Below are 22,269 nucleotides of genomic sequence, written 5' to 3'. Positions count from 1 at the left end.
TTATTCAACACTGTGATTTAAATCATCAAGATATGGTTCATGGGAAAGTAAGTTGAGCAGTTGTGGCAGGGTATCAGATCCGAAGGTTGTTCACATGACCAGCCCTACATGGATAGGACAAGGCTATCCCAGGTAGGGCTCATCATGTGCAGTGCCATGATCACTCTTGATCCTGTTGCTCCACCCTGGGTAGCCCTGCTTTCATACCTGGGCTAAAAGTGAGGTAGGAGGACACACACCTCCTACCTCCTACCCAGGTCATGTGGGTGCTTGGACTGCTGGCAGCCATCATATCCATATAGCCAGGGGGAAGCAGAACTGGGCAGTTGCCAAGGGTACTACCTGAAAAGGACACCAAGCTGAGCTTGGTGACTTGCTGTTTTTTAATTATACTGTCTGCAGTGAGCTGGGCGGTGGTGGTGGGTGGAGACACTGATAAATAAATCAGGGTGGTGAACCGAAGGCACACCTGACTATCCTAGGAACCACCATAATTGATGGTTACACAATACTTTCCCCATCAATCAGTTAGTCTTATTGGCTGACGTATCGTCCAGAGATCCATCCACCTATGAGAGATGCGTACGAACGCATTTACAACCTACCTGAGCTGCTTGTGGAGACAGGGTGCCTACTAAGCAGTGCATCATCAGAGTAACTGGCCCTATCCCTCCCCAGCACAGTACCTCCAGTGATTGTTGCTGGTGTCTATCTTATGTTTCTTTTTGGATTGTGAGCCCTTTGGGGACAGGGATCCATCTTATTTATTTATTATATCTCTGTGTAAACCGCCCTGAGCCATTTTTGGAAGGGCAGTATAGAAATCAAATTATTAATAATAATAATAATAATAATAATAATAATAATAATAATAATAGTTATGACACGATTCCCATTGGGAATGATGGGAGTAGCATTGCAACTGTAAGGGTGCACTGCTTGTTAGGCACAAAGCAGCCCTGCCTCCTCATACAGTGAAGGCAGGCTGTAGAGTGGCACATATCAGCATTCATGCCTCTCTCTTAGATGGATGGATCTTTGTATGGTATGTCAGCCAATAAGACTAACTAAATGATGGAGAAAATATTGTGTGACCACCACTTATAACACGTACAATCAGGGCAACCAGTATCCTGGGCAAGCAGTGCCTTTGGCACCCCACCCTGATTTATTTATCAGAGTATTTTCCCCCAATCCCTTGCTCCCTGCAGACACTATAGTCAACAAGAAGCAAATCACAAAGCTCAGCTTGGCCAAATCAAGACTTGGCCTTGATTGCATTCTGGAGTGTTTATTATTTAGGATGCTCTTCAACTTTAAAGAACCTCTTTTCTGCTGCATCAGGCACTCTGACTTAATTAAGAATGTCGGATGGGGTGCATGGCAGCTAGCTTCTGCACCAACTCAAGATTAGCATGCAACAGCTGTTTGATTAAACAGAGGTCAAAGTTTTCCCTCCTGATTCCAAAATGCTTTGTCAATGCTCTGCTGCCTTGCCTCCATAGGAAGCCAGAGTTTCTTCTGAGGAGGGAGGGCGAAGGAAAAGAGGCTGTCTGCTAACTCAAGAACTTTGAAACAGCTCTGACCTCCATGCGTTGAAAGAATGTTTGGAAACTGCTAGTGAGAGTGGTATTTGGGGTTCTCAGAATCCCCCAAAGTGGTATAGAAACAAAACCAAAACAAAACATAATAATAGGGAGAAGATACCTTGTAATAGTTGCAAAAGAATGTTATACTTTTATTTGAATTGGTATGAATTCATAATTCTTCAAGCTAACTTGGCAAAGAGGCCCCTTTTTAATATGGTGATTCTCTTTATTTAGCAGGGTAGAGTAACTGGCCCTATCCACCCCAGCACAATACCTCCAGTGACTCTTGCTGGTGTCTATCTTATGTTTCTTTTTAGATTGTGAGCCCTTTGGGGACAGGGATCCATCTTATTTATATATTATTTCTCTGTGTAAACCGCCCTGAGCCATTTTTGGAAGGGCGGTATAGAAATTGAATTATTATTATTATTATTAATAATAATAATAATAATAATAATAATAATAATAATAAAGTCTGGTTTTTAAAAAGTGAAATTGCTGTGCCAAACAGTGTTTATGGGACCGTTCACACATACAGTTTTAACTGTATTTAAAGCTAACAGTGTTTGTAACAGCAGTACACCCAAATGCGGAAAACCCCAGTTATGCCTCAAAAGTTAACTCCAGTCTGCCCAGACAAACTCCAATGTGTACTCCAATTTGTACCCAGATTTCTCCAATGGTTCGCTGCCAATAACTGTGGTTATGCTGCCGAAGTGTTACGCCCAAACCCAGACCTGTCCCCAATCGCAGTTTACACCAAGTTCCTAATTCCAATCATAGAGGCAGCAGCTCACACCCACCTGAGGATGTGACTGATCCAGGTTTTTGGCGCTTCTCACTGGCAGTCACTTGGAAAACCAGTCCCGTCCTTCCTGTCAGCCGCACAACTATAGAGTTGCCAGGCTACAGGGACACCAACACACACCATCCCAGACTGGCCAGCCTGTCAAGCTGTTCAGCCAGCCGGTGGGTAACAGGCATGGGTGTCCACAAGCACAAGCACTCCAAATGGAAGCACAAGCAGGGCATCCTCTCCCAGCACTGAGAGGGGAAAGCCCAAAGGCAGACCCAAACATGGGAGCTGGAGCAGCCAAGTTCTATTGTTCACAAAGAAAGGTTGGACAAGGGGGGCATGGCCCCTTCCCTGGGAGGGATTTTTGCTCCCTAAGTCTTACTTTTGAGAAGAACCATCCAGGAAAGCAATCAGAATTCTCCTGTGTTCCATCTAGATATTGCCCTGCCATTACAGACCAGGACTAATCTCTCATGAGAGTGACAGGCCCTGGAGGCACACATGTAGGCCGGGCGGGTTACAGACACCCAGCCAGGATACTATGTCCCTGCAAGCCCCGCGGAAGGTACCCCAGAAATACATTTCCCAGTCTCGGTGGATGGCGGACAGCAGGATCACAACCATTCACCTAGCAGCCAGGTTGCCCCACAGCACATATGCATGGGTTTCTCTGCCCACTGCACCCAGGATGCTTGGCAGGGATCACTTGAAATGCCATCTCCCCTCATCCAGGGTGCCCTGTGGTGTCTCATCTACATACGCCACAATGACGGCCCTGTCCTGATCATTTTTAATTGCTGAAAGGGACCGCTCTGCAGCCCAGTGCTTGCACCATTCACACAGAAGAACTGTCTGTTGGGCACTTATGCAGATGGAACAAGGTGACACTGTTTCTGGACCAGGTGCTGCCCTTGAAGTATGATGGGCATCACACAAGATGGTACTTGTGTTGCGGGATGCAACGACAGCCCATAACCCCATGGATCGCTCTTCTGAGAAAAGATGCTCCATGCAAGAAAGCTGTGAGGACAGGTATACGGGCAAGTGCTTTCCAGGTCTTGACAACCACAGTCAAGCCACTGTCAAATCCAGCACTCTGCCATCCCAACCACCAAAGTGGAGATGTGTGCCCTTACCCACGGCTCCCGATATGTAAAGCAGTCATCCTGGGGTGGCTTGAAACCAGGGCTGTCCACTACCGGGAATCTCTGTGTCTGCAGATCTACTATGTCATGATGTCAGCCCTGGCCAAGGAATTTTGAATGGCTGGAAGGCCCCACTTCACAGCCCCCTGCCCACACCATCCATGCCAAAAGCTTCTTCTGGGGGTATAATTGGAGGGGTCTGAAAGGCAGACCCCAGAAGAGATTCCAGGGCAGCCAAGTTCTATTTTTAACCAGGTACAGGTGGGGAAGGGGGGCCCAGGGAGCCCAGTCCCTTCCCTGGGGAGGTGTTTGCTCCCTAAGTTTTGATCATTAGAAAAATTGTACAAATTCTGCAAGAAAGTGCTGCGGCTGGAGAGGAAGCTGCCATTGATGGTTTTGGAAATGACGCCAGAGTGGCAGACTTAAGGGAGTGAGGGAGAATGCTCCACGCTGGCAATGTACATTGACGGGCACTCATACATGTGCTTTTTCTGTCTCGGTGACCACCACAAAGCCGTTGCCAAACCACAGTGCCATGCCATCCCATCTGCCAATGTAGAGATGTGTACCTCTACCCGTGGCCCCCAACATGTGAATCAGTCATACTGGGGTCGCAGGTGACCGGGGCTCTCTACTCCCAGGAATCATCGTGCCTCCAGATCTACATATGCCACAATGCTGGCCCTGGCCCAGGAGTTTCAAATGCCTTGAAGGTTGCACTCCACAGTCCACTGCCTGCACCATCCATGCAAAGGGTTTGCGTTGGGGTGCTGTTGATGGGGCCTGAAAGGCAAACCCCTGAAGTGATTCCAGAGCAGCCAAGTTCTATTTTTCAACAAATTAGGGTGATGAAGGTGGCCCCACCCCCTCCCCTTTTGGGGGTGGAAGAAGCCACAGAGGCTGGCTCATGAGCAGGACAGGTCACTAAGGATAGTCTTTGGATCCTTTTTCAAGGAAACCTCCATCCGACCCAGAGCTCAGTGGTTGGGCATGAGAGTGACAGGCCACAGGGACACCCCTGGACAGCTCATGAGATGGGCTGTCAAGAGTAGAGAGGAGAGAAGTGAGCTGCCTGGACAAATCTGCCATGATGCCAGACAGCAAAACAACTCCTTCTTCACATAACAACGCCCTCATGAGAGTGTCAGGTCATGGGTGCTCTCGATAGAGTGAGGATGGGTTGCAGCTCACAGGAGCAGGGAGGGCTGTCCCGGGAAACACATTCCTGGTCTGGTTGACAACAGGCAAGCTGCCGCAATCCCATGCTCCCTGCCCATCTGCCCACCCGGCCATATGTGCAGGTGTGCCCTTTCCAGTGCCACAAACAGCAGCCCCACTCCCCACTGGTGTCCAGAGAGCAGTGTGCCCCCTCTCCCTCCACTCCAGTTAGGCTGACTGTGGTTAGCTGTACGTCTGCGATGCAAATTTGAGTTAGGGATTTTAACTCCAGTTAGTGCTAAATACAGTTAAATTGTACATGTGAACCAGCCCATTTACTGTCCTGCTTGGTCTACCCCTGTTTGCATGACTGGCCAGTGCCCATATCAGCTTTGTTTTCTCACTAGCAGACTATGCACAGATTCATTTAAAACACTACGTTGGATGTAGGAATGAGGTGTGCCCATATATGGGACCTCCATGACTGATAGGCAGAATGAGTGGCACAATTCCACTCCCAGATTCTTTGTGGGCTTTATGTGCTTGAAGGCTGATTGGGCATAGAGCATTTTCTGTGCAAGGAGGCATCTCTTGTGTATATCTGTAGATGCTCCTACAGGGAAGATTTGGACCCCTCCAAACTGTGACAACTTGTAAGCATGTCTGCATATATGTTTATGCACACAAACATGAGTGTTACACACACGGTTGTGTGCATAAACATATATGCAGAAAGTGTGTGTGTGTGAGAGAGAGAGAGAGAGAGAGAGAGAGAGAGAGAGAGAGAGAGAATGTCTATGAATCTGTGATGTTAGACACGTGGGAAAGCGTTGGCCAAAGGGAGGAGAGCCCCCCTCCCTTGCCTTGCCCCCTCTACTCACCACAAGTGATCATTGTTTCCCAGCTGTAATTCTGTAATCATATATTATTTAAGATAGTGGTGGAGCCATTGGTTTCTGTATTTCATTATCACTCCTTACTAATTGCAACCATATTTTATATTTCCAGACCAGATTTTGAACCCATTTCACTTCTGTGCTGGTGAACTCTCACTAAAACTGCTTCAGTTGCACACCAGAGTAAAAGTAATCTAAGAACCTTGTGCTCTTCAGCATGGCAGGAACATGGTGTTTGTTTGTATGTCCTCAGTATTCATTAGAGCCTCTTAGCTTAATCAGTATGTTCTTTCTGAAGTCCACTCTGATCTCTGCAGGAGTCTGAAGTGTGTTAATTTTAGATCTGCAAGTCTTGCTGTTTTATATACTTGCTCTCCATATGTTGTAACATTCGCATTCACAGTACATTACCATTGTGTCATTTTGCTGGCTTTCTTTTAAGTTTTGTGGTATTTGAGGTTTTGTATTTAATAAGGAGTTATGCACTAAGGAGGATCTGATGTGGTTTCTCTTTTATGAGTTTCAGCAGATAATTAAAGATGAATTCATGTGGGTGTGGGAGAACTCTGCCTAATAACATATACAAGGATTTCTTCCCTTTAAGATGCTTCACAAACATCACTGAAACTGTGGCACACATTGAGAAGGAAATCACTATTGATCTGACTCCACCAGGTTTGGAGGATGGTTTAGCTCATGGCACTTTGTTCTAAGTTTGTTTTAATGCAAACACTGAGGGCAGAATTCACATGGCCTTTATGCCTATAGAGAGCTTGCTTGTCTTCAATCTGGGCTCAAAAATGTGCTAATGGTAAGCCAATTATCTGAGCAAAGCCTATACTTTTGCATGCTGCTGCAACCCTTCTAACATGGCTTGAAATGTCATGGCCAAAATGTAGTCTGCTCCATGCTAATTGCAAACCACTCTCACAATCAATTTATTCATTTCATTTATTTAGGAAACTACTTCTAAGCTGTCTTTCTGTTGGCATATGCACCCCCCTACAGTGGATAACAATCAGCAATAAAAACAAGAACAATGGCTGACATGATGAGGAAAATTACTCAGACTAGTCCCATTGAAATTAAAAGAACAAATTAGGCAATGCTTAATTTGTTCTTTTAATTTCAATGGGACTACTTTGATTTATTTCCCCTCATCATGTCAGCTAATAAAATAACAATATAAGAAATAAAACATGAACAGCAGGAAAAATATGGCATAACAGTAGCTGGCATAAAATATAAAATAGAGAACAAACATTTTTGCCAAAAGCATGCAGGAATTACACTGGTTTCAGTACTGTGCTGCAACTGCACATCCAAAATAATTTGTGTATCTAGTTCAGGGATGCTCTGCTTCAACCCTCCTGCAGATGTTGGCCTACAACTGCCATAATCCCTGGCTATTGGCCACTGTGTCTGGGGATTATGGGAGTTGTAGTCCCAAAACAGCTGGAGGACCAAAGTTGAGGAGACCTGATCTTATTCCAAAAAGGACTGGTGTCTGTTATGTTCTCCAATTTTGCCATTTCTCAGAGAGTTCTAGATTTTGTTGTTGTTATCTAGAGCCCTTGCTAGGATGCCAGATTACAGAAAGGAACCTTCCCCATGTTTAGAGCTATTTTCAGATAAGTACTGAATGTGCATATGCATAGTTAGCCAGTGTGTCGGTGTGGGGCAGGCATGACTAGCTGATGTGCTCCTCTCACACTCCGGCTATATGCTGGGCAGGGGGAGAATAATGTATAAAAAGGAACACACACAGACACACACATCTACTAAATATAGTCATCTGTTCCTCATGCTTATAGGATTCCAGTTTAATAGCCATAATAAAGATTCTGCCTGGTTCTAATTTTAACAAATGTATTCAAACAATCTATTTTCAAAGGCTGAAGTCCAGACTAACACAATGCAGGCACATTGCGGTGATAACAGTCAATCTCCCCTTTCTTCTCAATCTACTCCCCCAAAATATGTCCCTGGGGGGTCATGTGACCCTCAGGGACATATTTTTGTGAGACATAATGGGCTTCAGAGGGAAGGAGAGATAGGTAAAAATCACTCCCCCTTCCAGTAGCACCAGCACTGAGTTAGCCAGTATATTTTGAGATTGTTCATATCAAATTTGAAAGAAGGAAATATATTTGAACTGCTTCCATAAAACACAAAAATGAACATTTGCTTCAGAACATGTAATGGCCAAATCATACTTCTACAGTGATAGATAATTTAAGAACCGTTAATCTTCTGCTTTAAAAATAATAATAATATAGAACAGCATAATTTAGAAAATGTTGTTAAATCAAACATAGGCTTCTGCTGGTAGTACCACACTACCTACCATACAGCAACAGGTCTAAAAGATTGTTTTCTCTCATGTGAACCTCCCTGCCAATTGAGATCTGCTCTGGAGTCCCTTTTCTTGGTGAATTGCTAAAAGCCAGCCAATGAGCTGCTATTTGAAACTGGGTTTTTTTTGCCTATATCAAAACCCAAACTTCTAACAAGTGTGTTACAATGGCTTCATTCACATGTCATACAGAACCACAAGTCCAATGGACCTGTGGTTCCGCTCCCTCCCCCACTCTTCTGTCCTCATTGAGACGACAGAGAGAGTATCCTCCCTGCTGTCAGTGAGACTGCAAAGAGGAGAGGGAACTGACTGTATGGGCTTCCTTCTTGCTTGAAGTACCGTCTGCATAGCCAATCATGGAGGAGAAGAGGGACAAGCTTCCTCTGTCAACTGCAGTATGGCTGAATGTAACTTCCAGTGCTGCATTCGGACAGAATGGAGGCTCCGTTGATCCTTGGTTTTGAGCAGCACAGCTCACTACAAATCAAGGGTTCAATTTGCAGTCTCCAGAGTGCAACCTTGGGTTGTGAAAGGGACAGGACGAGTTGCACAAGTTCAGACATAATGGTGAGGAAACCTCAGGCCCCTGCAATTCTGGTTCCCCGCTATGTGCGGCTGTGGGCAGTGGGTCTTATAATATAATGTGCACTTGCCAGATTTTTAATGAGGATAAAATAGTATTGGTGTATCTCTGGTGTATTTTCCTTTCAGTTATGAAAGGATGGGGAAGAAGTACCCCAAAGTTGAACATGCTCAGAATGGCTTCTTTCATTTTATGGTTTCCTGTTTTTATTTTTTCATGAACTGTAGGTTGAATTTTGAGAGTCCATCCAGAAAGCGACATCATAAGCAAGCAGCTTCCCCAGGTAGGATAAGCACGTGAGCTTAAGAGGGCAATAATATTTGGGGTGCTGTTTAGTGGACACACCCTGCTGGAAGGATTTCCCACCTACTTTCCTTTGGCTTCTTATTTTCTTGAGCTGTTCCTCTAGGAATGTGTGTGGACTGAAACACACCTGCAACTTTAACTTTGGACAAAATTGCAGAGAATGATGGCCTTCTGGATGTTGACCTGCAAGGAGATTTCAGTCATTTGTATTAACATTATAAGAAGACTGATGAGGTACTGAGACTTTGGAGCAGCAAGAATTAAATTTTATACTGTCCTGATTGGTTGTGGGAGGCAGTGTACAGAAATAAGAATGTCTGTAATTGTTATTTGCATACATATGCATGTGGTTTACTTACTGTATAAACCATTTGCCTCTGCTTTGCCATTGCACCCTAACTTTAATCCTGACAGGAAAGGAGAATGTAATGTTAGCACCTCCAAACTGAATAAAAGAGCTTCTCTTCAGCTGGGAGTTAAGAGGCTGTACAGCATGTTTCTGCAATCAACGTGCATGTGTTCCCATAGCTGGTGTTATTTTGATCAGCATTTGCTTCAGCATTGTCAACAATTCCCTCACCACACACCACCAATATAGTCTAGACTCTATCTTTAAATAAGAACTGAGTCCTATTAGGTGTTTATTTAGACTTGGAAGTCCTTTTAGTATTTCTTTGGTAATGTGATGCCAAATGTTAGCTTTTTGAATAGTCCCTATTAACATTGTGCTTCCATATCAACAACAGAATGTTACATCAATCTTGCCTTTTCACTATGAGTTATTTGATACTGTTTAGAGAAGGAGAAAACAGAAGGTATCTCATTGTCCAAGAGATAACAGTAGTGAATGAACAGAAACAATGAGCCTTATTCAGGCATGTTTCTGCTTTGCAAGTTGTTTCATCCGTTGTGGGGCATGTTCTTTCTTTTTTTTACATTTTTGTTCTAGAGAACATTAATGTGCTGAGCTTTAAAATGTTTTTTTGAGTCAACCACCTTCTCAGTAACAATTGTGCCAGACAGTTGTTTTCCTCCATTTAATTTCCTTATATGTTAATTTCAGTAGAGCCTCTGAATTTTTTCCAATATTTTTGGAGTCTTGTGGAGACTAGAAGTTCCTTCCAGTTCTAACCACTGATTATGCCGTTTAGTGGAACATTCATCATCCCAGATGTTAGAAATCTGGGCAACAGATGCAACAGCATGAGAGGGAAAAGTCAGTGCACATATATAGTATTAGTAGATGTTTTGCGGCAATAAAGATTCTATGCCATTATTTGTTATGAAAGAAAAAGGTAGGGTGTGTGTATGTGTGTTTCAATAAATGTTTGTATTTATAAAACTCAAGAAGAAGTAGAGAAAAGAGAGCTTTGTGCTCAGTCAGGTTAGCTGTAAGAAACTTTCTAAATTATGTCCACATGTGAATGTTTGCCATCCTATTTCATGAAACATTAAATGGCTTAGTCAATTAAAAATGATACAAGTACAACACATGAGCCTACTGTACAACAAATAAAACTGCACATTAAACGAAGATCATCTGTGTAGAGAGAAAAGAGCATCTTGGGAATCTGAATCCACAATACATGCGGATGTCACAATTGGCTCATACAGTCAGTTTCCACTGTGTAAGAATAACCACAGCCCCAACTTCATCGTAAGTGTGCACCCAGTTGCCAAGGGGAAGATGTTGGTGTGGGATTGTGGGCAGGTAAGGATACAAACATATTATCCAGCCATTGCAATTATAAAAAATTCCACATGTGGAAGCTTACCTGACGATGGGATGGGATTGGTTGTGTGTAGTGGAAACTAATTGTATCAAACAACATGAGCCTCATGTATTGCCAGTAGATTGTATTACCATATCATCTTGGAAGTGAATTCAAAATGAAAAGCAGGTACAGCTAACTGCCTTTGTTGTGGTTGTCACAAAATCACCAGGACTCCTCTCTATTAGGGATGTGCACGGAACTGGTGACTGCCAGTTCGAAGGTAACTTTATGGACCGGGGAGGGGGCTCTTAGCCCCCCCCTGCATTTCCCCCACCATTGGAATCAGTCATTGAAATTGGTTCCAAGGGGCAGCAGCGTACATCCTTGTTGCCCTGGTACATTGCAGACTGGAAGTGTCCGCTGCTTGTGCTCATGTTGCAATGTGGACACGTGCAGCAGACACTTCTGGCCACTTCTGGTCTGTGATGTACCAGGGCAGCAAGGAGGTACTTTGCCGCCCCATGGGACCAATTGTAATGACAGCGCTGGTGGGGGAAACGTGGCTGGGGGGTTAAGAGCACCCTCCCTACTCCTTAAAGTGTAGTTCCCCCACCTTTGAACTGGCCAAAATACCAGACTTCAAACTGGTTTAGAGGTCCATAAAGGGCCTCCAAACCAGTTCTGTGCACATCCATACTCTCTATTCCTGTTCATACATTTTGCCAGAAATGTTCATGGAATGCCACATATGGTACATCCAGGGATTCTGCACCTTTCTCTCACTAGAAGCACACAACTACTAGAAAGATGTTGAGGTTGGGTCCAATATCCCCACACAAAGGCCCACTTTTGCCCTCATGCAGTACTGGCAGAAGATCCTCTGAGTTGCTGCCTCAGTGAAATGGCTCATTGGATTGTGTTGCTTTTGTGTTTTCTTGTATCTTTGCAATTCTAAGTATGGGTAACATCAAGTTGCTGGGTGCCTGGAGGCAAACTCTACCCCCTATTGTGCTTTGGCTCCACCCTGTCTCTCCCATAGCACCTGGAAAATCCCTGTACTCCCCATAGTGCTCCACTCCCAGCATACCTAAATGATGAGGGAAGGGGATGTGTCAGTGATGTGCTGTTCCTATCTTCCCCCACTTTATAGATTAGGGAGAGTTGGGTGGAGATGATGGTAGCTCTTTTCTCCTTGCTCCTTGGAGGGTATTGTTCTTCCCATTCATGGAAGTGCAGAAACCCTTGCTGAGTATATCTGTAAAATAAAACCATAGTAGTTTCTTCCTAGCTGATAGATGAATGTACCAGCCAACTGAAATTGAATGGTTCAGGCCTTGACTCTTGTCTTGACTCTCCTTGCCTTTCTCATTGCTCCAAGTCATTTCTCTCAAGTTAGAGAAAGTTCAGACAGTAACCCAGGCTAGGATGTGCAGAAACCACAGACAAAATTTAACTTTCCTTATAGAACAAATTCAGATGTTTCTCCTTGATAAGAACTCTGAAAATCACTCTGAATGTCACTTTTTTGACATTTCTATGGCAAATCTGAAATTTCTACCCTCATCCAGGTGCCACTGCCATCTCAGGCATTCCATCACAGAATGCTTTGTTAACTTTGTCTAATTGTGAGAACAAAGAAGTTAAGGGAGCAGCAGTAGCAAGCAAGTGGGGAGGGGAGGGTGGGAGCAGATAGGTAAGTTCAAAATTGATGGCTTGAACTTAGGTGTGTGCACGAACTGTTCAATGCCGAACCAGCTCAACTTGAACTGGACTAGTTCGGTAGCTCAGTCACGAATCGATCCAAATGTTTTGGTTTGGGCACATTCCTACTTGAACTAGCTTTTGATTTGCTGGTGTCCTTATTTCTTAGTTCCATTGAGAGACCACAAAAGCTGAAGCAAGACCAGTAGTCCTCTTTTTATAATTCATCTATTGCCATCTTTTAGGTTCATATACTGAGATTTTTATAAAGACATGGCTTCAATTAAAAATAAAATCTATCACGTCATTTCTGATCATAAGGAGCTGTATCCTGGTTGGTAGCTCTGAGATCATGCAAAGAGGTCATAGCATGCAGTTACTGAAGATTGCTTCTCCACTGCTGACGGCATCATTTATTTTGATAGCCTTATTGTCTCTGATAAGCTTTAAGGTACTTAAAAACTTGAAAACAAAATATTATTATTGTGTTTTGAGGTGGGGAAAGGTAATTTAGGGGGGGGGGAACCCCAGAAAGACACTAATGAATTTGTAATCCCCCTCCCCCCAATCTGGTTTTCATTATACTAGATTTTTAAAAACTGCTTAGACTGAAGGATAATTTGGGTTGGTTGTCTTATTGTCATTCTAAGTCGGCAGTTTAATCCGCATAAACACAGTGCTCAGCTGGAACTGCTATTAGACATTCTGAACTGCCAGTTTAAATTCTACACACACACACACACACACACACACACACACACACACACACACACTTTGCCCACACTATAAAGATTTCTTCTTTTCTTTATAATGGCAAAAGGTTATTCTAGGATATGTGGTTATCATAAAATAATTCAGCCCTGGACTTTAGTGCTTTATAAATAATCCCATCCATGACAACCACCCCTTTAATTTGAAATGTTTTATGGCTTAAATAATGAAAAACACACAGTGTCCCACAAGACTGACATCAAAAATACCATTCTGGCTAATCGATTTAAGGGGGTTTCCTTTTCTTGGTATACCTCATTTTATTTTTAAATGCTGATAGATGGCATTCTGTCCTCATAATGGAGATGAAGCTGTTTACAAGAAAAACTTCATTCCACCTTAGCTAATTTCATTTGTATCTCTTCTTTTGCTTTTTGATGTCTGTAAAGCGTGCAGCTGGATCTTTAATTACTTCTCAAGCAAAACTCCAGGTTTTCTCTTATTAATGACTTCAATAGGTGTTTACACTAAAGCAAAGTCTGAGGTTCAATTAATAAGAAAGGGACCTCACTTAGCCAAGCAGGTAGTGCAGTCCATATCTAATGAAGCTGAGCAGCCATGACTAGCATTGACTATTATGGTTGTAGTTATGTTATTATTATTGCGCTTACAAAGCCTAAGTTCTATGCATACTTAAGAATATGCACCATTGAATTCTGTGGGACATACGTCTTCTGTGAGCCTAGGACTTGGCTGCCCAGCAAAACTGTACTAGGCAATTATACTAACCTTATGCTAACTTAATCTCAGTTGCAACGGTCCCAAAACTGATTTGAGAGTACAGCATGACCTTTGCACTGGCACTGGAAAACTAGACTATCCAGATATTGCATTGCTCGTGTATACAAGTGTCTGTGCATGTTATATCTTTGTGTGAATGATTGTACAGATATTCAGACACTGACTAGCAGTGGCTCTTCAAGGTTTCAGGCAAGAGTCTTTCCCAGCCCTACCTGGAAATGGCAGGGATTAAACATGGGACCCTCTGCATGTGAAGCAGATACTGGGGTGGCTCACAACATTTATAAAATAGTTAAAATATAAAATCAGACTTATAAAATTAACCAAATTAAACAAGTTAAAAATGCAAGCTAAAACCATCAGAATTAGCTTTTAAAATTTCAAATTAAATTCTTTAAAAGGCTAAAAAATAAGAATTATTAAAACTAAAGACAAAAGAACCTGCCAGATATAAACAGGTGAAAGATTAAAAAGCCTATTTTAAAAGATATGTTATAGTTGGTTTAAAAAACAAAAACAAAAAACACACACACTGCGAGAGGGAGCATGGTGTTCCAAAGCCAAGGGGCCACAACCGAAAAGGCCCTGTCTCTATTCCCCGCCAACTGGATCTCTGTTAGTGGCAGGGCCATGAGCAGGACCTGAGATGATGAGCAGAGCGCCCTGGCAGGTTCATATGGGTGAATGCAGTCCAACAGGTACCCCAGCCCCAAGCCATGTAGGGCTTTAAAGGTAAAGACCAGCACTTTGAATCTAGCCTGGTAGTGGACTGGTAACAATGAAGCTGCCGCAGGATGGGTGTGATACTTGTGAAGCGACTTGCACCCATGAGCATCCTAGCGGCAGCATTCTGAACCAGCTGAGGCTTCTGAACTGTCTTCAAGGGCAGCCCAACATAGAGTGCATTGCAGTAGTCCAATCTGGATGTTACCAAAGCATGAGTGACTGAGGTCAGATCCGACTTCTCCAAGTATTGTCTCAGCTGGCACACCAGCCATCGCTGGTAAAAGGCACTTCTGCACACGGCTGCCACCTGTGCCTTCAAGGACAGCATTGGGTCCAGAAGCACCCCCAAGCTGCAGACTTTGTCTTTCAGAGGGAGCGTGACACCGTCCAAGACCACATTTACCTCACTATTCGGATAATCAGTATAACCAACCCAGAGCACTTCCATCTTATCTGAATTAAGTTTCGTTTGTTTGCAGCCAGCCATCCAGTCCAGAACAGCCTCCAAGCCATGGTTCAAAGCATCTCACTGCCTCCCTGCTGTCTGCTGACTTAAAAGATAGGTAGAGCTGGGTGTCATCAGCATACTGATTGCATCGCAGCCCACACCTATGGGTGACCTCTCCCAGTGTCAAATCAATCTTTATTCGGGCTGAGAGCAGCATAAAGTATAAGGTGATTAGATATTAAAAGCCTAGGGATGCACAATATACTGAAAGAAAGTAGAATAGACTATAAAAATGAGAAATAGTAGTATAATTTGAAATAAAACTATGGCTGTCTAAGACAAAGCAAGGCTACAGACTAAATGACCCACCTGAAAATTGCAGTTAACAGTAGTTAAGAATGTTAAAAAATGGGTACAAATATTTATAAAAGGCATCATAAAAACATCATTTTTAAAAAAGGCATAAAAGATATAAGCAAGAATGCATTTAAAAGTTATATGAAAAATGTAGAGGCATAAAAGGACATATAAAATCATACAAGGACAACTTTAGACATAGTAAGAGTGTTATCAATTTAGGGCAAGATAAAAAGCCAAGTAGCTGTGGGACTGTAGAACTGTAAGAGCACTGTGCTGCCAGGAAGCACTCTGAGGAAGCAGGCAAAGGTGTGCTCAGTTTAGACCATAAAGTTGGGCACTGAGCACGAGCAAGAAGTCATCATCTGCTGGATTTTAATTGCTGCTGTGCAGAACCTTGCAACACTGTAAATGGTGACGGGGTTGCTATCAGATAGCAGTAAAGAGGTGTAAAATTGGTCTGTATGATCAGGATACTTATGTAATAATGGTAGAATGAAGGATGTCCCTGTAGTACAAACACTGAAGGAGGACGTGCCCTGTTGTTTCTACTTACCCTGAGTTGCAGGGGCATTGACGTTCCGAGAGTGGGATCTTCCTATATCATCCCTCAAGCATGGCTGAGGGAAGAACATGGCAATGCACCAGCGTGAAGGCCCTCCTGTGCTTTGGGACTTCCAGTTGTGTTAGGTATGCCACAGGAGAGGTGGTATATCTGAATCCTTCACTGATGAGGGAGGGTGATCTGTAATACATCGTTTGATAAGAGCCTTGGATGGATTGTAGCCCATGTTAACTAATTGGGGTGGGGATAGGCCCAGGGACTGTATTTTAGTCATAATTGACTGTTTCCAGCTGGATTGAAAGTCATCGCTCAGGGTTACGGGGGCAAGGCCTAAGGGACAGAGAGACAGTCTAAGCCAATAAAGTATGGTAATCCAGACCATTGCCTACAGTTTCATCAAGCCTGTCTCCAGTCTCAAGGTGGTGTTAGAGACACATCTTGGAACTTGAAAGGCTATTCTTAGGAACTTTGATTGCACATGCTCCAATGGGACAAAGTTGGAAAAGGGGCCCAGCTGGGTACCATAGAGAAGCTGTGCTAGCGGCTTGGCTTTATACAATTTAAGCACTGAGGGTATATAATGGCCGGCTCTTGTCCAGAGAAACATAAGGATAGTGGAGGTACTCCTTTGCATATTTAATGCATCATAGTCTCTATGTGTCTTCCTAGTGCCAGTGGAGTGAAGGAGTACCCCCAGGTATTTAAAACAAGGTACCTGTTCAATCTTGCACCCTTCTATAGACCAAGTGCAGATCTTGGGCCTTTTAGCAAAGGCCATAATTTTGGTTTTATAATAATTAGTTTCCAGAAGATCTTCCTTGCAATACTGTGCTAAGGCCCTCAATGCACGATTAAGGCCAAAGGGAGTCCTTGACAGTATTGCTGCATCATCTGCATATAGTAGGGTGGAAATATGGGCTCCTGCATGTTTAGCAGGGTGGAAATCTAGGTTGTTGAGTTGGCCCACCATGGTGTTAATGTAGAAGTTAAATAATAGTGGGGCCAGTATGAAGCCTTGCTTTACCCCCCTCTGTGTTTCTATGGCACTTGTGAGATGTTGCATCTCCCAGAGGTTTCATATAGATGTTAAACAACATGGGGGACAGAATATATCCCTGTGGCACCCCATAGTCAAAGGCCAAGGGGTGGAGCAGGCATTCCCCAGCACTACCTTCTGAGTACAACCCACAAGGTAGGAGCAGAGCCACTGTATAACCGTGCCTCCAAGTCCCAACCCAGAGATAAATCCCAGAAGTATACCATGGTTGATAGTATCAAAAGTGGTTGAGAGGTCCAGGAGAATCAACAGAGTCACATTCCCTCTGCCTATCTCCCAGTGTAGGTCATCCGCCAGGGTGACCAAGGCAGTTTCCATCCCATATCCAGATCAGAAGCCAGACTGGAAAAGATCTAAATAACCACATTCTTCCAAGGCAGCCTGGAGCTGAGACACCACCATGCTCTCCAACACTTTGCCCAAGAAGGGGAGATTAGAAACTGGTTGCAAGTTATTCAGGTCATCTGGGTCCAATGAGGGCTTTTTTTAAAAGAAAGGGCCTGATGACTGCCTCCTTCAACCGAGGGGGCACCACACCCTACCTTAGAGAGGCATTCACCACCCCCACCACCCATGGACCCAGTCCCTTCCTAGAATCCTTCATCAACCATGAAGAGCAAGGGTTGAGCATGCACATGGTAGGCCTCAGCCATCCAAGCAGCCTGTCAACCTCCTCAGGCAACATAGTCTGAAAAGCATCCAAAATAACAAGACCAGATGGTGCATCGGCAACATCCAGTTCTGGCATCACGAAAATCTAAGCATCCAAATCAGAATGGATGTGAGCTATTTTATCCACAAAATTTAACGCTATTTATTTATTTATTATTTATTTATTATTAAAACTTTTATACCGCCCTTCCAAAAGGCTCAGGGCAGTTTACATTAAAACACCATTAAAATCAATTAATAATTAAACAAAAATTATTGAGCATAAAACAATAACTAACAATTAAAAACATCATAAAACAACAATTAAATAATCAAAACAATTTAAAAACAAGTTTTTAAAAGCTTAGAAAGCCTGGTTGAAGAGATGTGTTTTCAGGTGTTTTCTGAAAATTGCCAGAGACGGGGAGGATCGTATCTCAGCAGGGAGCGCATTCCACAATCTCGGGGCAGCAGCCGAGAAGGCCTGTCTCTGTGTAGCCACCAAACGAGTTGGTGGCAACTGGAGATGGACCTCCTCAAGTGACCTTAGCGGCCGGTGGGGTTCATAGCGGAGAAGATGCTCTCTTAAATACCCAGGGCCTAAGCCGTTTAGGGCTTTATAAGTTATAACTAGCACTTTGTATTTTGCCTGGAAACCTATTGGCAGCCAGTGTAACTCCATCAACAAAGGAGTAATGTGGTCTCTCTGAGATGACCCAGAGACCAACCTGGCTGCCGCATTCTGGACCAACTGAAGTTTCTGGACTACATACAAAGGCAGCCCCACGTAGAGCGCATTACAGAAGTCCAGTCTGGAGGTTACCAACAAATGTATCACTGTTTTGAGGTCATTGATCTCGAGAAACAGGCGCAGCTGGCGTATCAGCCGGAGCTGATAGAAAGCACCTCTGCCCACCGCCTCAACCTGAGAAACCAAGGAGAGACGTTGATCCAGAAGTACTCCCAGACTGCGAACCTGTTCCTTTTGGGGAAGTGTGACCCCGTCTAGAACATGCAGATCAAAATCGTCTCTAGAGTTCTGACCCTGCACAATAAGTACCTCCGTCTTATCTAGATTCAGCTTCAGTTTATTCTCCCTCATTCAGCCCATTACTGCTTCCAGGCAGGCATTTAGGGAGGATATGCCATCTCCTGAAGAAGTTGACATGGAGAAGTAGATCTGGGTGTCATCAGCATACTGGTAACACCCAGCTCCTAATCCCCTGATGATCTCTCCCAGTGGTTTCATGTAGATGTTAAAAAGCATTGGAGAGAGTATGGAGCCTTGAGGAACACCATACTTAAACTCAGATTTTGAAGAGCAACAATCTCCAATCGACACCATCTGGAATCTGTCCGAGAGGTAGGAGCGGATCCACTGTAAAACAGTGCCTCCCACCCCCAACCCCCTCAGACGTTCCAGAAGGATACTATGGTCGATAGTATCGAAAGCCGCTGAGAGATCCAAGAGGACCAACAAAGTCACACTTCCTCTGTCCATTGCCAATTGGAGAACATCCATCAGGCCGACCAAGGCAGTCTCCACCCCATAGCCCACCCGAAAACCAGTTTGAAATGGGTCTAGATAATCAGTTTCCTCCAAGACCGCGTGGAGCTGAGAGGCCACCACCCTCTCAATTACCTTGCCCAGCCATGGGAGATTGGAAACTGGCCTATAATTTTTCAACTCTGAGGGATCTAACGCAGGCTTCTTTAGAAGAGGTCTAATAATTGCCTCCTTAAGACAAGGAGGCATCCTGCCCTCCCTCAGAGAAGCATTTATGATTTCTGCATATTTATGATTTCTGCCGCCTACAACAGCCTCCCTGCTAGATAGAACAAGCCATGTTGGACAAGGATCAAGAGAACAAGTGGTAGGCCTCACCGCTCCAAGCAGCTTGTCCACATCATCAGGAGTCACAAACTGAAATTGATCCAGTCGAATCGTATAAGAGGACTTGTCGGACACCTCCAGTTCAGACATCAAATTAATTGTGGAGTCCCCATCTAGGTCAGCCCGAATCAGAGAGATTTTGTCTGCGAAAAATTCATTAAACACACCACAGCAAGTAACTGATGCCTCCAAATTCTGGTTCAAGGGAGAGGGAGCAGATAGTAGTCCTCTCACAACCCTGAACAACTCCGCCGGATATGAACTCGCAGAGGCAATACGGGCAGAAAAGAACCACTTCTTTGCCGCACGTCTCGCCTGAGCATAGATCTTTAAATGTGCTCCATGTCGTAATCTGTCGGATTCGAGTCAAGTTTTTCTCTACTTCCACTCCAGTCGCCCACCTTGCTGCTTCAGCCCCCATAGATCTTCTGTATACCAAGGGGCCAATTTTGAAGCAGGTCGGAGGGGACGCTTAGGAGCAATCGTGTCTACTGCCCTGGTGAGCAAGTTGTTCCAGTTCTCAACCAGGGCATCAACAGGATCACCAGCAGAGCCAACATTAAATCCCTCCAAGGCTTCTTGGAATTCTACCAGATCCAATAACCTCTTTGGGCGGACCATTCTAATAGGCCCCTCACCCCTGCGAAAGTGGAAAGCGGTTGTAAGTCCAACCTTAACCAGATGGTGGTCCATCCATGACAACGGGGAGATCGTAGGAGTCCCCACCCACGGAACACCACCCTGATCAGAATAAAAGACCAAATCAAGTGTGTGACCTGCAATATGCGTCAATCCAGAGACCGCTTGGAATAGGCCCATAGCCGTCATGGCCACTATGAACTCCTGAGCTGCCCCGGACAAATTGGTCCCCAAATGAACATTGAAGTCCCCCAGCACCAAAAGTCTGGGAGACTCCAATGCAAGTTCCGCGACCAAGTCAGTGAGCTCAGTAAGGGATTCCGTTGGGCAGCGGGGTGATCGGTACACCAACAGAAGTCCCAATCTATCCCTGGTCCCCAAACTCAAGTACACATATTCAATATGGTCCGATACCCTAGCAGGGACCCTGGTAAGGGAGATGTTATCCTTATAGACCACAGCCACTCCACCTCCCCGCCCACATCCCCTCACCTGCTCCTCTACAGAATATCCTGGCGGGAGAAGCTGGGACCAGACTGGACCACTAGCCTCCCCCAACCAAGTCTCAGTAATACACATCAGGTCGGCCCCTTCATCCATGATCAAATCCCCCAGCACCAAAAGATTTATTCTGGACCGACCTGGCATTGCAGAGGAGCAAGGTAAGGTTATGTGGGATGTTGGCAGTGCTCCCTGAGGTCAAAGAGCTGGCAGGATAGCCAGAAAGGGGGACAGCTATTAGATTTCTGACCACCCTTCCCCTGAAACAGCTTGCTGACCTGCCAGCACTAGTCACAGTGGGCTGCCGAGAGTTCTGTTTGATGGTCTTTGGGGTCCTCACCTAGGAGGCCCCGAACCACTCAAAAAAGCTCCGCTAGACGACATTGAGCAGATGCGATTGTGGCGGAAAAGTAGGATTTCTTTGCTGCTGTCACCGCCATAGAGTAGGCCCTAATATGGGCTCTAGCTTATGTTCAGTCACATTCATTCTAAGTTTTCCACCAACAACGCTCAAGCCATCTACCAGCCTGCTTCATTGTCTGCAACTCGCCTATATACCAGGGAGTCACTTGGGCTTGGTAGGCTGGGAGAGGCTGCCTAGGCACAACCGTGTCAATCGCCTGCCCCATCTCCTCATACCAGAGAGAGACCAGGGTATCAACAGGATCATCCTCTCTCTCAGCAGGAAACTCCCCCAGAGCTATCAGGAATCCATTAGGATCCATAAGCCTCTGAGGGCGGATCATCCTAACTGGTCCCCCACCCCTGCAGAGGTGTTTTGGGTCCACCCTCAGTCCAGTCTTCACCAGATAGTGATCTGTCCATGATACTGGTATTAATCCTCTTGGACTTTCTACCGAGCACCACTGTCCACCATTGACCCAAAGACCAAGTCAAGTGTATGGCCTGCTACATGTGTGGGACCAGAAATTAGTTGAGATATGCCCATGGTCATCATGGAGCACATAAAGTCCTGAGCTGCACCATATAAGGTGGCTTCAGGATGCACATTAAAGTCACCCAGAACTAACAGCTGCACGGTCCTCAACGCCACATCTGAGACCACCTCAAGCAGCTCAGGCAGGGAGACTGTGAGACAGTGGGGTGGGTGGTATACCAACAGAATCCCAACTTTGTCTTGTGATCCCATCACTGCATGCAGGCACAAAAACTGGTCAGAATGGCGGACAGTGCATCTGGTGAGGGAGATGGTCTTCCAATGAACCAGAGCAACCCCGCCTCCCTGCCCACCTCGCCTTGGATGCTGCTGCTCTTGGAAACTGGTGGGCACAACTGGGAGAGACTGACATCTTCCCCCTCATCCAACCAGTTCTCCATAATTCTTACCAGGTCCGTGTGCATCCAGGATTACCTCCTGAATAGCTGTTGTCTTTGTATTTATGTACCAGACATTTAATAGTACCAGCTTCAGGCAAGATGGGCTTCTGTGAGAGTTACTGGGGTCTCTTTGGGTGGGAGAAGGACCGGAGGGCATGATGACTTTAATATAGCTAACACGCCTTCCCCTCACCCTGCATGTCCTACCCCCACTGCCATATTGCCCTCTGTAAAGGACCACATCAATTGGAAGGGCCTCCTCCAATATAACACACACACCCCTTGAGAAGAGCAACACCTTCATAATGACAAGAATAAAAACTTCCTCCTGTT

Source organism: Hemicordylus capensis, chromosome 2 (genome assembly GCF_027244095.1).
Source record: "Hemicordylus capensis ecotype Gifberg chromosome 2, rHemCap1.1.pri, whole genome shotgun sequence".
Taxonomy (NCBI): domain Eukaryota; kingdom Metazoa; phylum Chordata; class Lepidosauria; order Squamata; family Cordylidae; genus Hemicordylus; species Hemicordylus capensis.
This window is presented reverse-complemented; position numbering follows the sequence as displayed.